The 11,712-nt window shown below is 46.5% G+C and overlaps 1 long non-coding RNA gene and 1 pseudogene across 1 annotated transcript; both read left to right on the forward strand.

Annotated features, from left to right (window-relative positions):
• Positions 1-271: 271 nt before the first annotated feature.
• Positions 272-8,159, forward strand: LOC119281387 (annotated as a pseudogene).
• A 326-nt stretch (positions 8,160-8,485) lies between these two features.
• On the forward strand, positions 8,486-9,991 carry LOC119281388. Its single transcript, XR_005138398.1, has 3 exons — positions 8,486-8,819; positions 9,107-9,524; positions 9,674-9,991. It is a non-coding gene; the product is annotated as an uncharacterized LOC119281388 (long non-coding RNA).
• Positions 9,992-11,712: the final 1,721 nt, after the last annotated feature.

Raw genomic sequence — 11,712 nt, forward strand, 5'->3', positions numbered from 1 at the left:
TTATTTTCATTAATTTTGTTCCTGTTATCCGGTTGATACTTGGAGGCCGGAGCTTAAGGTAGGAAGATTATTAACACATTATTATTGTCTGCCATAGACAAAAAGACAGGCTGATAATAATTAAGAGCGAAGTTAGGAAGTAAATACAATTCCACTGTTTCTTTTGGTTGCGACTAGCACTAAACTTTCTCATTCAATACCCTACATCACCGATTCGATACTTTCCCGGTTATCCCTGGGCCGGCCGCAGAGGCTGCTAGTCAGCATGGCCATGGCAGGCGTAGGAAGTCAGAGAGGTTCGTCGTCGTCGTCGAGGATGCTCCTGCCGCGGAACATCAGCCTCTCTACCGGGCATCTCCCGGAAGCACTGGGCGGAGTCCCTCGCCGCTCCGGCCAAACGTCATCAACCCTTACGGCCGCCCCTACAGGTGCGCGCGGCTCGATCGCCTTGGCATGTCCACGTGCTATACGAGGTTGAACGACGGAGTTGATCTCGATCGCAGGTACTGGCAGATGTTCCTGATCGTGCTGGTGGCCTACTCTGCGTGGGCGTCGCCGTTCGAGCTGGCCCTGGAGAAGGCCGCCTCCCGGGCGCACCTCGTCGTGGACCTGGTCGTCGACGTCTTCTTCTGCGCCGACATCGTCGTCTCCTTCTTCGTCGCGTACCGCGACAGGTCCACCGACCTCCTCGTCGACGACCGTAGCAAGATCGCCGCGAGGTACTAACTCGTACTCATCGCTGCGAATTAATTTGTTTCCTTTAGGACTCTTGGCGATATCTATGCGTAATAACACCATGCGTATTTTGCGCGGATTGGAATTATAGGTACCTGACGCGGCCGTGGTTCGTGCTGGATGTGGCCTCCACAATCCCGTTGCAGATGGAAAAAAATTCTATGAGACCAGGTCTCACGGATTAGCAGGTGAGACCCATCCTGATGGATAACACGTGGCATCCACAAATCACAAAGCATCCACTTCACCTCCACCTGAAATCAGGTGGGGAGAGATTAGATGCTTTGTGATTTGTGAATGGTCTACCAGCTCGTGAGGGGCAAGAAAAACGGACACTGCGGGTTCCTCATCCTTCTCCGGCTCTGGCGGCTGCGTCGCGCCAGTAAGCTCTTTGCAAGGTACTCTACGTACGAGCATACTACTCCATTATATATACACATACAATGTACTTTGTCCTAGTACGATATCTTATTTCACTAACCGATCCCCTAAAAGATGTTATTAGACAAATAAAATATGGTTTTACTCCAATAAACCGCACCTAACTGATCTTCTAAAACTGTTAGAGAAGGATAATGTTTGTTTTGTGGCCACCCCAACCCTTAAATATACTCATATGATAAGTGTCACACGTCAGATGCGTGGCACTTCAGCCTTGACATTTTTCGATGGCAGTTCCAGTCAGGCAAGGATGGCAATTTTTAGTGACACACAACAAGGTTCTGTCAAAAATAAATTGAAGCGCTAAACTTGCCATGCTTTTGACAACTAAAGTTACCATCCTCACGTCACTAAACTTCCCGTCGAAAACGTTCGGAGTTGTCATCTGCTCGTACCTAATGTCCGATACATACCGGTGTCCTAAGTATACTAGGTTGGCCACCGCTGGAGTAAAAATCTCCCTCCTCCCACCGCTCGACCTTATGCACTCTACCGCCACCGCTGTTGCCATACTACCCAAAATGGCCGGATCCAGCCACTGCCGCTCCCCGCCACCGTTTAGAAGCGCTGCTCCACGCTCCAGAGCCCGTGCTCGCCGCGCTCTGTCCTCCTCCTTCGGCGGCGCTTCCTGGTTCCCCGACATGCGGTCATCGCCGGGGCCACAGAGTAGGTACCTCACCGTGTGGCAGCGGGCATGGGGGAAGTGGGTGGCGGAGATCACCGACCAGAATACCCACCAGCGGATTTGGGTCGGTTCTTACTAGTCAGCGGCGCGAGCGTACGACATCATGTCGGTGCGCCTCCGCGGTGCAAACCCCCGACTAAACTTCCCCGACATCGCGCCGACGAGGAATGCATGGCGGAGCTCCGCCGCCTGTACCCAGAGTGTGTCGAAGAAGAGCGCCGGCAATACAAGTTCTATACCGAAAAAGGCTTTCGCCTCGTTTTATAGATAAAGCAAACCGTCCAAGCCAAACATCCAACAAGGTTCATACACACACACAAGTTCCATAAACACACACAAAGTAGCATAAGGGGTTAATGCTGAGGGCACAGCTCAACAAGCACTGAAATCCAAAACACAAACACAAGCACATCAGCCCGAATCGAGTTCCACAAACCATACAAGTTCTAAAGGCCGGGGGTGACGACGGTCATCGACCTTTGCTTGCTCTGGGTGGCTGAATCGAGTTCCAATCAGGTACGATGGATTAGTTTGATCAAATTTGCACCAAATTTATGTTTATTTTTTGAACGAGTTAAGTTTAGGGGTTCAGTTAGAAGCTGCATTTTTTAGAGGAACAAATATACACCACTAAAAGACAGACAGTCATATACTCACTAGACTAGAAGAACACCCGTGCGTTGCAACGGGGCCACATTAACTTTAAAAGTTCAATATTAATATTCTCATATATATCAAGTGACATTGGCGACCTTTTTTATCATCAATTCCTTACACACACTTTCTGCCTTCCTCTTCCTCACTCTCTCCCCCTCTCCCTCTCTCTCTCTCTCTAACACACACATATCCATCTTATTGGGTACGGGAGCATAATCCATCTATTTCACACACACAAGCTAGTATATAACAATATGGATTATGTGTATTATATTTGCCACCACAACTGAGGGAATTAATTTCATGTAAATTGGCCAGCCACAGCTCCAAGAATACGCGGAGGAGGTGGCCCGGGTCGGTGTCGGCGCCGTCCGGCACGGGCCACGGGCCCGCTTCCAAGCGCGTCTGCGCGTCGGCCACCCACGCCGTGTCCTTCAAGTGCCACTTCCACCGCACCAATTCACAGGGTCACGGCCATGGCCAGGGCCAGGGAAGCCGCCCTTCTTTGCCCCCTTCACCGGCCGCGGCCAACACGGTGCCGCGGCACCCGGCCTCGCCGTCCTCGTCCTCCAGCACCGTCGCGACCCAGTGACGCAGCCCAAGCATCGGCCTCGAGAATCAAGAACGCTCGACAACGTAGAGGGAAGGAAAGATCATATACATGTCATAAGAAAGGGAGTTTATTTACTGCTCCCTCGATGTATTGTTTCCTTTGTTTGGAGATTGATTACCATCCGTGAGTTAAGGTAAGGTTTACGTGATTGAGCGATTTTTTGAAAATCAATTATTTGTTTACTAATTAATGTAACTGAGTGATTTAAGGTAAGGTTAATTAATTTAGATTTGATCTTTAGAGATTGTTCGTGATTGATTCTACATTACTAAATAACTTGCGTCAGTATGAAAAGTTCTGATCTGTTTAGATTTCTTTCGTTGTGTGAGAGGGTGACGCGAAAATAAACCGATGAAGTGAGGGGAGGGAACGAAAAAAATCTACGAAAAAAAACCAGCGAAGGTGGGAGGAGGTACCAAAAAAACCATGGAAGGTGGGAGGAGACTACCAACTGTTTCATTAGGAGTAGAAATTATTAGAGATTAGAGATTATTTGTTTCCTGAAAATCTATTATTTGTTTCCTAAAGCAAATTGCATTAATGAGAGAGATTTCGTAGATTTGGTTAAGGTAGGAAAGAATCTATTATTTGTTTGCTAAAGCAAATTGCATTAATGGGAGGGATCCGTTGATTTGGCTAAGGTAGGAAAGAATCTATTATTTGTTTGCTAAAGCAAATTGCATTAATAGAAAAGATCCGTTGATTTGGCTAAGATAGGAAAGAATCCATTATTTGTTTCCTAAAGAAAATTGCATTAATGAGAGAGATTTGTTGATTTGGCTAAGGTAGGCGGTTTTTGCGGTTCGTGGCGGCTTAGTGTGAGGTGGGACGAGGTACCAAAAAAAACCATGGGAGGTGGGACGAAAAAAACCTGGGAGGTGGGAGTTGTCCTTGGTTAACCTACGAAATTTCGTAGATTTTTTTAGGACGAAAAAAAACCGTGGAAGGTGGGACTAAAAAAAACCTGGAAGCGAGACTACCAACTGCTCCCTTAGGAATAGAGATTTTTCTTATGTGTAGGAAGAAAAATAGAGCAATGTTGGATACACCATTGATAGGTAATTGAATTGCAGGTAGAAAGTATACCAATAATTTTACATATACATTTTGACCGAAGAAAATTATGCTTCCAAAAGGGTGGAAATTTGTTTCCAACAACAATCACTTGTACTTCCAATGTGAACAAAATCTGAATCACGTGTGGCTACTACACATATGGTATCCTTCAACCCGGCCAAATGCAAGACCGCTGGAGCACAGCCGACGTAGCACGCATGAGAGCATCGCTACCACGCAGCCACATTGAAAAGGGACCTCATGAGTCTATAGCATGCAGCCCCAATTACAGGCTTCAACGAGCAGAGCACGACCATACCACTTCAAGCAGCAACTACAAAATGTCTGACGAGGAGTAGCAGAGGAAACGAAGGTCTGCACACCGGCGAAATTACAGTGCCACACCGGCCAGATTGGGGATGCAGCGCGACGAACGGATCACAAGGAGGCATGAAGCACACATGCACATGCTTAGCCATCAAGGCGACATGGTGTGTGCGTTCTTGCCGGAGGACTTGCTGGTCGAACGTAGATGCGGTGGTGCGATAAGAGCGAGGTTGAAGCGAGGAGGATCCAGATGGCAGGTGTGGCAGAGAGGGTGGCGAGGTAGTTGATTAGGGTTTGATGGTGGATGTGAGGATGATTCGGAGGGGTTATATAGTACAGCCAGGCGTTGTTGGATGCATGGCTCCAAAACGATTGGTGAGATGCTGGTCTGACGAAAGCCATGTATTAGACGTCTCACAGGAATAGTTTTCCTTTATATTTATAGCCTTACCATACCTGGATTGATTTATTGCCATATAATTACCATATTCGAAATTTCCTGAGTTATGACCTTACCATACCTGGATGGATTTATTACTATAATAATCATATTTGAGATTTCTGAGTTTATAGCCTTACTATACGTGGATTAATTGTGATTGATTACCGTAAATACATTGGGTGTTGCCGGTTAGACGAGAAAAGAGGAAAACCGGTGAGAGGGTGGTGGTGGGAGGTGGGACGAAGAAAAATCAGACGAAAAAAAGCCAGACGAAAATAAATCGTGGAGACTATTCACCAACTCAGATTTCCTTCTCTTTCGCTGAACTCGGGAAATCCTTCCTGCATGTGACGCACGGCCTTAACTGCCCTGCAATCTCCACGATTATCTTCCCTACATACACGTGATTGTTTCCTTCTCATTTGTTAACAGATTGGCTAGCACCATTATATATCGGGAGCAAGAAAATCGCCCGAGATATCGCTCCGTTTTATTGAATTGATTGTGTCTGGTTACCTTAAGTTAATTGATTGCGTTTGGAAAGAATTGATTGTCATGCATGATTGCGTTTGGAAAGAATTGATTGTCATGCATGAATCGGGGACGTAAGGGGGGAAACGGAACCTGACTGCGTGCGGTGAATGGGGTGGGGTAGGGGTGGGGATGGTGTGATGAAAAAAACCGGTTGAAAAAAAACCATGGTAGGTGGGACGAAAAAAAACCATGGTAGGTGGGACGAAAAAAAACCTGAAAGCGAGACTACCAACTGCTCCATTAGGAGTAGAGATTAGAAGGGGTCGGTTAGAGATACTCTAACACCAATATACAAAAATCCTCGCCCTATAAGAGTAGCATGTCTGTCGACATAGAACGAAACAAGTAACACCTGTTCGGAGGCCTGAATCCATCTGGGGTGGAACAAAATGTCAGATCTCGAGTCACTTCAGTCAAGTCCTTTTGCAACAGGGCCATTTAGGATTTTGTGTCTGGCTAATAATGTGTACGAGTGTGCTCAATAATGCATCCATAAACGATTTAAGATACGTTTTATAGAGTTGGGCGGCGTGGCATTCTTTCTTTGGCCTTATCTTGTCGGCTGTACAGTGTAGTCGCGCTTCAAGCGACCTTGATCTGAGACTGAGACTGCCCATGTTTCATTGATCTGAGTATTTCATTAATTGTTGATATAGAGCATGGTGATGAACAGAGGCTAGCATATGTGTTGGTCCCTCCGTTTCTAAATATAAGACTTTTAGAGATTTCAATGCGGGCTACATACGGATATATATAGACGTATTTTAGAATGTAGATTCATTCATTTTACTCTGTATGTAGTTCGCATTGAAATCTCTAAAAAGGCTTATATTTAGGAACGGATGGAGTACATGTTTACTCATGATTAATAACAAGGTAAAATCGCACACATTTATTTGTATGAACATTGCAGGTTGGAGAAAGACACCAGGCTGAGCTACTTCTGGACTAGGTTTATCAAGCTATTCTGCGTAAGAACAATACTTGAACACGAAATTCGTCAGCAAACCCGAATTACTAGTTGGCTCATGCGTAACAGAAGTTGGTGATGCAGGTGGCTCTGTTTGCGCTGCACTGCGCGTCGTGCGGGTACCTGTGGCTCGCGTTCCACTACCGGGACAAGGAGCAGACCTGGATCGGCAGCCTCCGGGGCGACTTCAAGGAGCGCAGCGTGTGGTTCGCCTACACGTACGCAGTGTACTGGTCCATGACCACCATGGCCACGGTCGGCTACGGCGACCTGCACGCCGCCAACACCGGCGAGAAGCTCTTCAGCATCCTCTTCATGCTCTGCAACATGGGCATCGCCTGCTACGTCATCCGCAACATGACCAACCTCGTCGTCCACGGTGCCACCACCACATTCCGCATGGTACCTTCCTCACCAGCAAACAGACGCATAGTAAAAGCATCAAACGCAGCTGCAGTTGCAGTTGATGCATATGATGCACCATTAATAACTGGACCTGCAAAGGGACATGGTGGACCAGGTGGCGAGGTACGGGAAGGCGAACCGGCTGCCGGTGTGGATGCGGGAGCATATGGTGGAGAGCTTGCAGCTGAGGTTCCAGATGGCGGAGCTGCTGATGCCCGACGAGGTGCTTTCGGAGCTGCCCAAGGCCGCGCGGTCGGCCGTCGCGCAGCACCTCTACAAGGCCGCGGTCGAGGACTGCTACCTCTTCCGGGGGGTCTCGGACAACCTCGTCGTGCAGCTCGTCTCCGAGATGAAGGCGGAGTTCTTTCCGCCCAAGATGGACATTGTCTTGGAGAACGAGATCCCGACGGACTGCTACATCATCGCGTCCGGCCAAGTGGTAAATTCACTGCACATATTTCACGTCCTGTTTTCTTCCATTAAGTACGTATATTCCCTGACTGACATTATTGTGTATCATTTCAGGATGTGTTGAGAACTGCTAAGGACGATGGCCTGGAGAAGGTAAGCCCGGCCTGAAATTTGCCGGAACCCGCTGAAAAATAAGGTTTTACTCTTCTTTTAACTGAAAAAAATGGACAACGACTATATAACCTGCGATTACTCTGGCTGTGTTTCAGTTTGTCATGAGGGTAGGGCCACATGGCATGGCGGGTGATATCGGCGTGATGTTCAACATCCCGCAGCCATTCACCATCCGGAGCAGAACCCTAACCCAGGTTATACGCATAAGCCGTAGCCACTTGCAGAACACCGTCCGGCCTGCTACTGCAGACGGGGACACTATATTCTCCAATTTTGCTCAGGTACTATATGCACATATGCTGCATTATTCAGGTGTTGTCCAGAAGCAAAAATATCCTGATGATTTAGTGTAAAAAATTGTTTTACTAGATTGTCTGAAGTCCGAACTTGGCATTGATTTTACCTTTGTCTCCAGTATCTTGAATCTCTGAAGGTGCGACATGGAGAGGAGCTAACATTTGCCAGAGATGTCGGGCACGACACACTCCCGTTTCAGAACGGCGACCCGGTACGTGTTGCCAGAGATGGTGGCATGGCGGGCAACCGCGCGGCAGGGAAGCTCGTATGTCTGCCCGGTTCACTCGAAGAACTGATGAAGCTTGGCGAAGACAAGTTTGGAATGGCGGCGAGACATGTACTCACCGCCGACGGCGCGGAGGTGGATGACGTTCGCGCGCTGAGAGACGGCGATCACCTCTTCTTAAGTTGACAGGGAACTGTACTTAAGTCTAACTGTACTCTAAGTCTAACTACGTGCAAGCTCGACTGATTTTTACTCCCTCCGTTCCAAAATAGATGACCCAACTTTGTACTAAAGTTAGTATAAAGTTGAGTCATCTATTTTGGAACGGAGGGAGTATTTATTAAGGGAAATGTTTCCCTGCGGTGCGTCGGCGGAACGCTTGGCCGGTCGCGTACGCTTTGTTTGACCGAAAGCGAACATGTGGCCCACGTGCCCTCTCATTCCACCGAAAGCTTCTTTCCTTTCTATTTTCCCATCCTTATCTCTTCACCGCTCATTCCTGGCCACACAACTCTGGTGTTCCCACGCTCTGTCCTCTCTCTTCCACCTTGCCGCATAACTCGGCTCCATGGCCTTCTCCTTTCAAGCTGCTGCACTGCTACTCCTTCCCGCATCTGACGGTGCCGAGCTGATGGGCAAGCTACAGCCAGCTGCTACCGGAGCTTCAACCACTGGTGGCGGAGCTGCAACTCGCGGGGGCCGTCGGTGCTGGAGCCAGATGGTGGCGAGCTTGAACGGGCGCCCCGTTTTGCTGCAACCGGACATCCTAGAGCTGGAACCGTTGCCCTCCGCTGCCTCAACCGGAGAAAGTCTTCACGTCGTGGAGACGGACGAGTGGGCTGTGAGGTGACTTTTTTTGCTGGAACCATTGTATATTTTTGCTGGAACTAGCTGTTCTTTTTGCTACAATCATTCTTTTGTTTGCTACAATCGAACAAATGAGAGTCTCCTTCCTGAGTTATTTTGCTGGAAATAGTGTATATTTTTGCTGGAACTAGCAACTTTTTTTGCTACAATCAATCACTGGAGTTCTCCCTGCCGAGGTTGATTTTTGCTGGAACCGATGTCATTTTTTGCTGGAACCAGTAAATGCTTTTGCTTCAACCTTTATCAAAGTCTTTTGTTCCTTTTAGATTTTTGCTGGAACCACTACTGAGATTTGCTGGAACCGCCAAATCATTTTGCTTCAACCAAGTACTCGAGGTTTTTGTGGTGGCAGTCATGGCGAGCGGAGGCAGCCGAGGCGAGCGCGGTGGCATGTGTGGCCGGCGATGACAGCGCTACCATGGCTGCAACGGCGACGACGGAAAAGCTGCTACTAGCGACTTGTTTTTTGCTGCGAGTAGGAAATCTCTACCAGCGGGGATGGAGAGCTGATGTGAACGGGACTGCCGGAGGGTTGCGACGGCGGAGATGGTGGCCGGCGATGCTGGAAGACGGAGACACTTGCAGCCGGCGCAATAGTTGATGCGTGCGGGCTGCATCTGGTCCGCGATCCTCTTTTGTCGGGGGTACCTGAACTTCTGAAGACCAGCGTGTGGACGATGACAGGTGACGTATCTAACGGCTGACAGTACTCTAATCTAATTAAATCGGTCGGGTGCTAGGCGACCGGCCGAAAGTTGGGCCGGTGCGCCGGCGCCTAGCACTGACCATTTATTAATCAGTCGACCGACAGTCGATTTATCTTTGGGCTGTAGCGTTAACTGCTGACGAGGATGAGGACAGACAACGCGCGCCTGATAGCTGGCCCCTTCCTGCATGATTCGACATGCACACATTTGGTCTACATCACAAGTTAAGTTAAGGGTTAGGGTTTGTCTAGGCCTCATCCAGGAACGATCGCTTACAATCATCCTGATAATGGTCAGGCCCAGGTCCTTCTGTTTTTCTTTCTCTTCTATAGAGATTATTTTTCTGGGTTTCTGAGTTTTTAAAAACAATTCTGTTTTCTGTACTAGAATTTGTTTTTCTAAAATATTGTGCACAAATTTCAAACACACCGAACATTTTTTTAATATATGGTGAACATTTTCCAAAGCACACAGAACAATTTTTTAATATACGAATGAACATTTTTTATCATGAAGTGTTTTTTAATAAATATATGTTTTACTTTTTTATAGTGTAGGGTGAACTATTTTTCATGTATGATTACCATTTCTTTTATACAAATTGAACTTTTCTAGTGGTGAATTATTTTAATTATACGATGAACATTTCTTTTATCCAAACTGATTTTTTTGGTAACCTTTTTAACATACAATGAACATTTTTTTGTGCATATGAACTTATTTAAATGTAGATGAACTTTTTGGCTGGTTTTATTTTAATACAAAAATTGAAAAAAAAAGTTTGCAAAGTAAGAATGAAAAGTGAAAAATAAAAGGTAGAAAAATATATAAATGAAAAGCAGGAAAAGGAAATATACATAAAAATAACAAAAAGGAAAAAGGGGAAATGATGAAAGATTAAAAAAACCGCTCAAAACTAGAAGAACCCGGCTAAAAGAAAAAATAACAAAGAACAACAGCCTGGAAGGTTCCTGAAACCGGCGGAGCTCGTAGGAACCTTCTGAAAACTACTTGCTCACGAAACGATGCTCCTTCCTGAATGGTTCGGCCCACTTTGGATCGCTATTTAGCAAGAAGTACCTTACTCCTCGCTATATGGTACTCTATATAGCATTTGGGTAGCCTAAGGGCCAGTTCTTTTGAGCCGTGGCTTGTGCATAAGCTGCAGTTAAATTAAGCCCGTGAGAAGCTGCAGTGAGAATAAGCTCCCTTGGAATAAGCCATCCAATTCTTTTCCTATTTCATTTGTCTAGCTTATTTTCTGATAAACTAATGAAAAGTCCATGATATCCCTCATGGCATCGTTCTGTGCTTGGATTATTATTTTGGCCGCATGGGACAGGGGCCTCTTGTTCTGTTGGCTGAGCGGTGGCAGTTTTTTCGTAAATATAAGCAACGAAAAGGGCAAGGAGAAATACCGCTTCACTTTTTAAAGGGCTGCGCTCGGGAAGCTGCCCATCGTTGGCTTATCTCAAACGTGAAGGAAGGGGCTGCCGGTGGAAATTAAGCTAATGACAGCTAAACGAGTTCTTTTGGGCTTGAGCTTAATTTTCGCCATAAGCCTCCCATAAGCTTGAAAAAGAACTGAGCCTAAGTACAACCTCTGCAACGCTAACCTGTTGGGCATGGGCATTTTTAGTTATTGTTGGTACTCGACGATTTTAGTTGTTGCTGCATGAGATAAAAAAAGGAAAAAACATAGACAAGCCTACAACGGGTCAGATCCTGGCTTCTAGAGAGAGAAAAAAAAGCTTGTAAAAACAAGCATCCTTTAAGCCTACACATGAGAGTTCCTTGCTTGTCAAAGCAAAATCTTAAAAAATCGAGCCTAGAGTTTTAGCCTTCCTACCCCTTGTTTCTGGGTGTTATTTGTCACGAAAAAACAAAACATTGGTGTAATTAGCATACAAAAAAAATATGTATATAAGGGATGTCAAAAATGAAAACAGAGAGACAACAAATCATGTCAACTAGTCCCTCTGTCTCATAATATAAGAGTGTTTTGACACTGCACTAGTGTCAAAAACGCTCTTATATTATGGGACGGAGGGAGTACTTGTTGTGTGATTCAGTCTGTAAGTGAGATACCCAGGTTTTTGTCTCTATCATGATTGTAAAATAATTTACTTTGAGTTCATCTTTTTGCCCCTCCTCCCCTCCCCCCT

Source organism: Triticum dicoccoides, chromosome 3B (genome assembly GCF_002162155.2).
Source record: "Triticum dicoccoides isolate Atlit2015 ecotype Zavitan chromosome 3B, WEW_v2.0, whole genome shotgun sequence".
Taxonomy (NCBI): Eukaryota; Viridiplantae; Streptophyta; class Magnoliopsida; order Poales; family Poaceae; genus Triticum; species Triticum dicoccoides.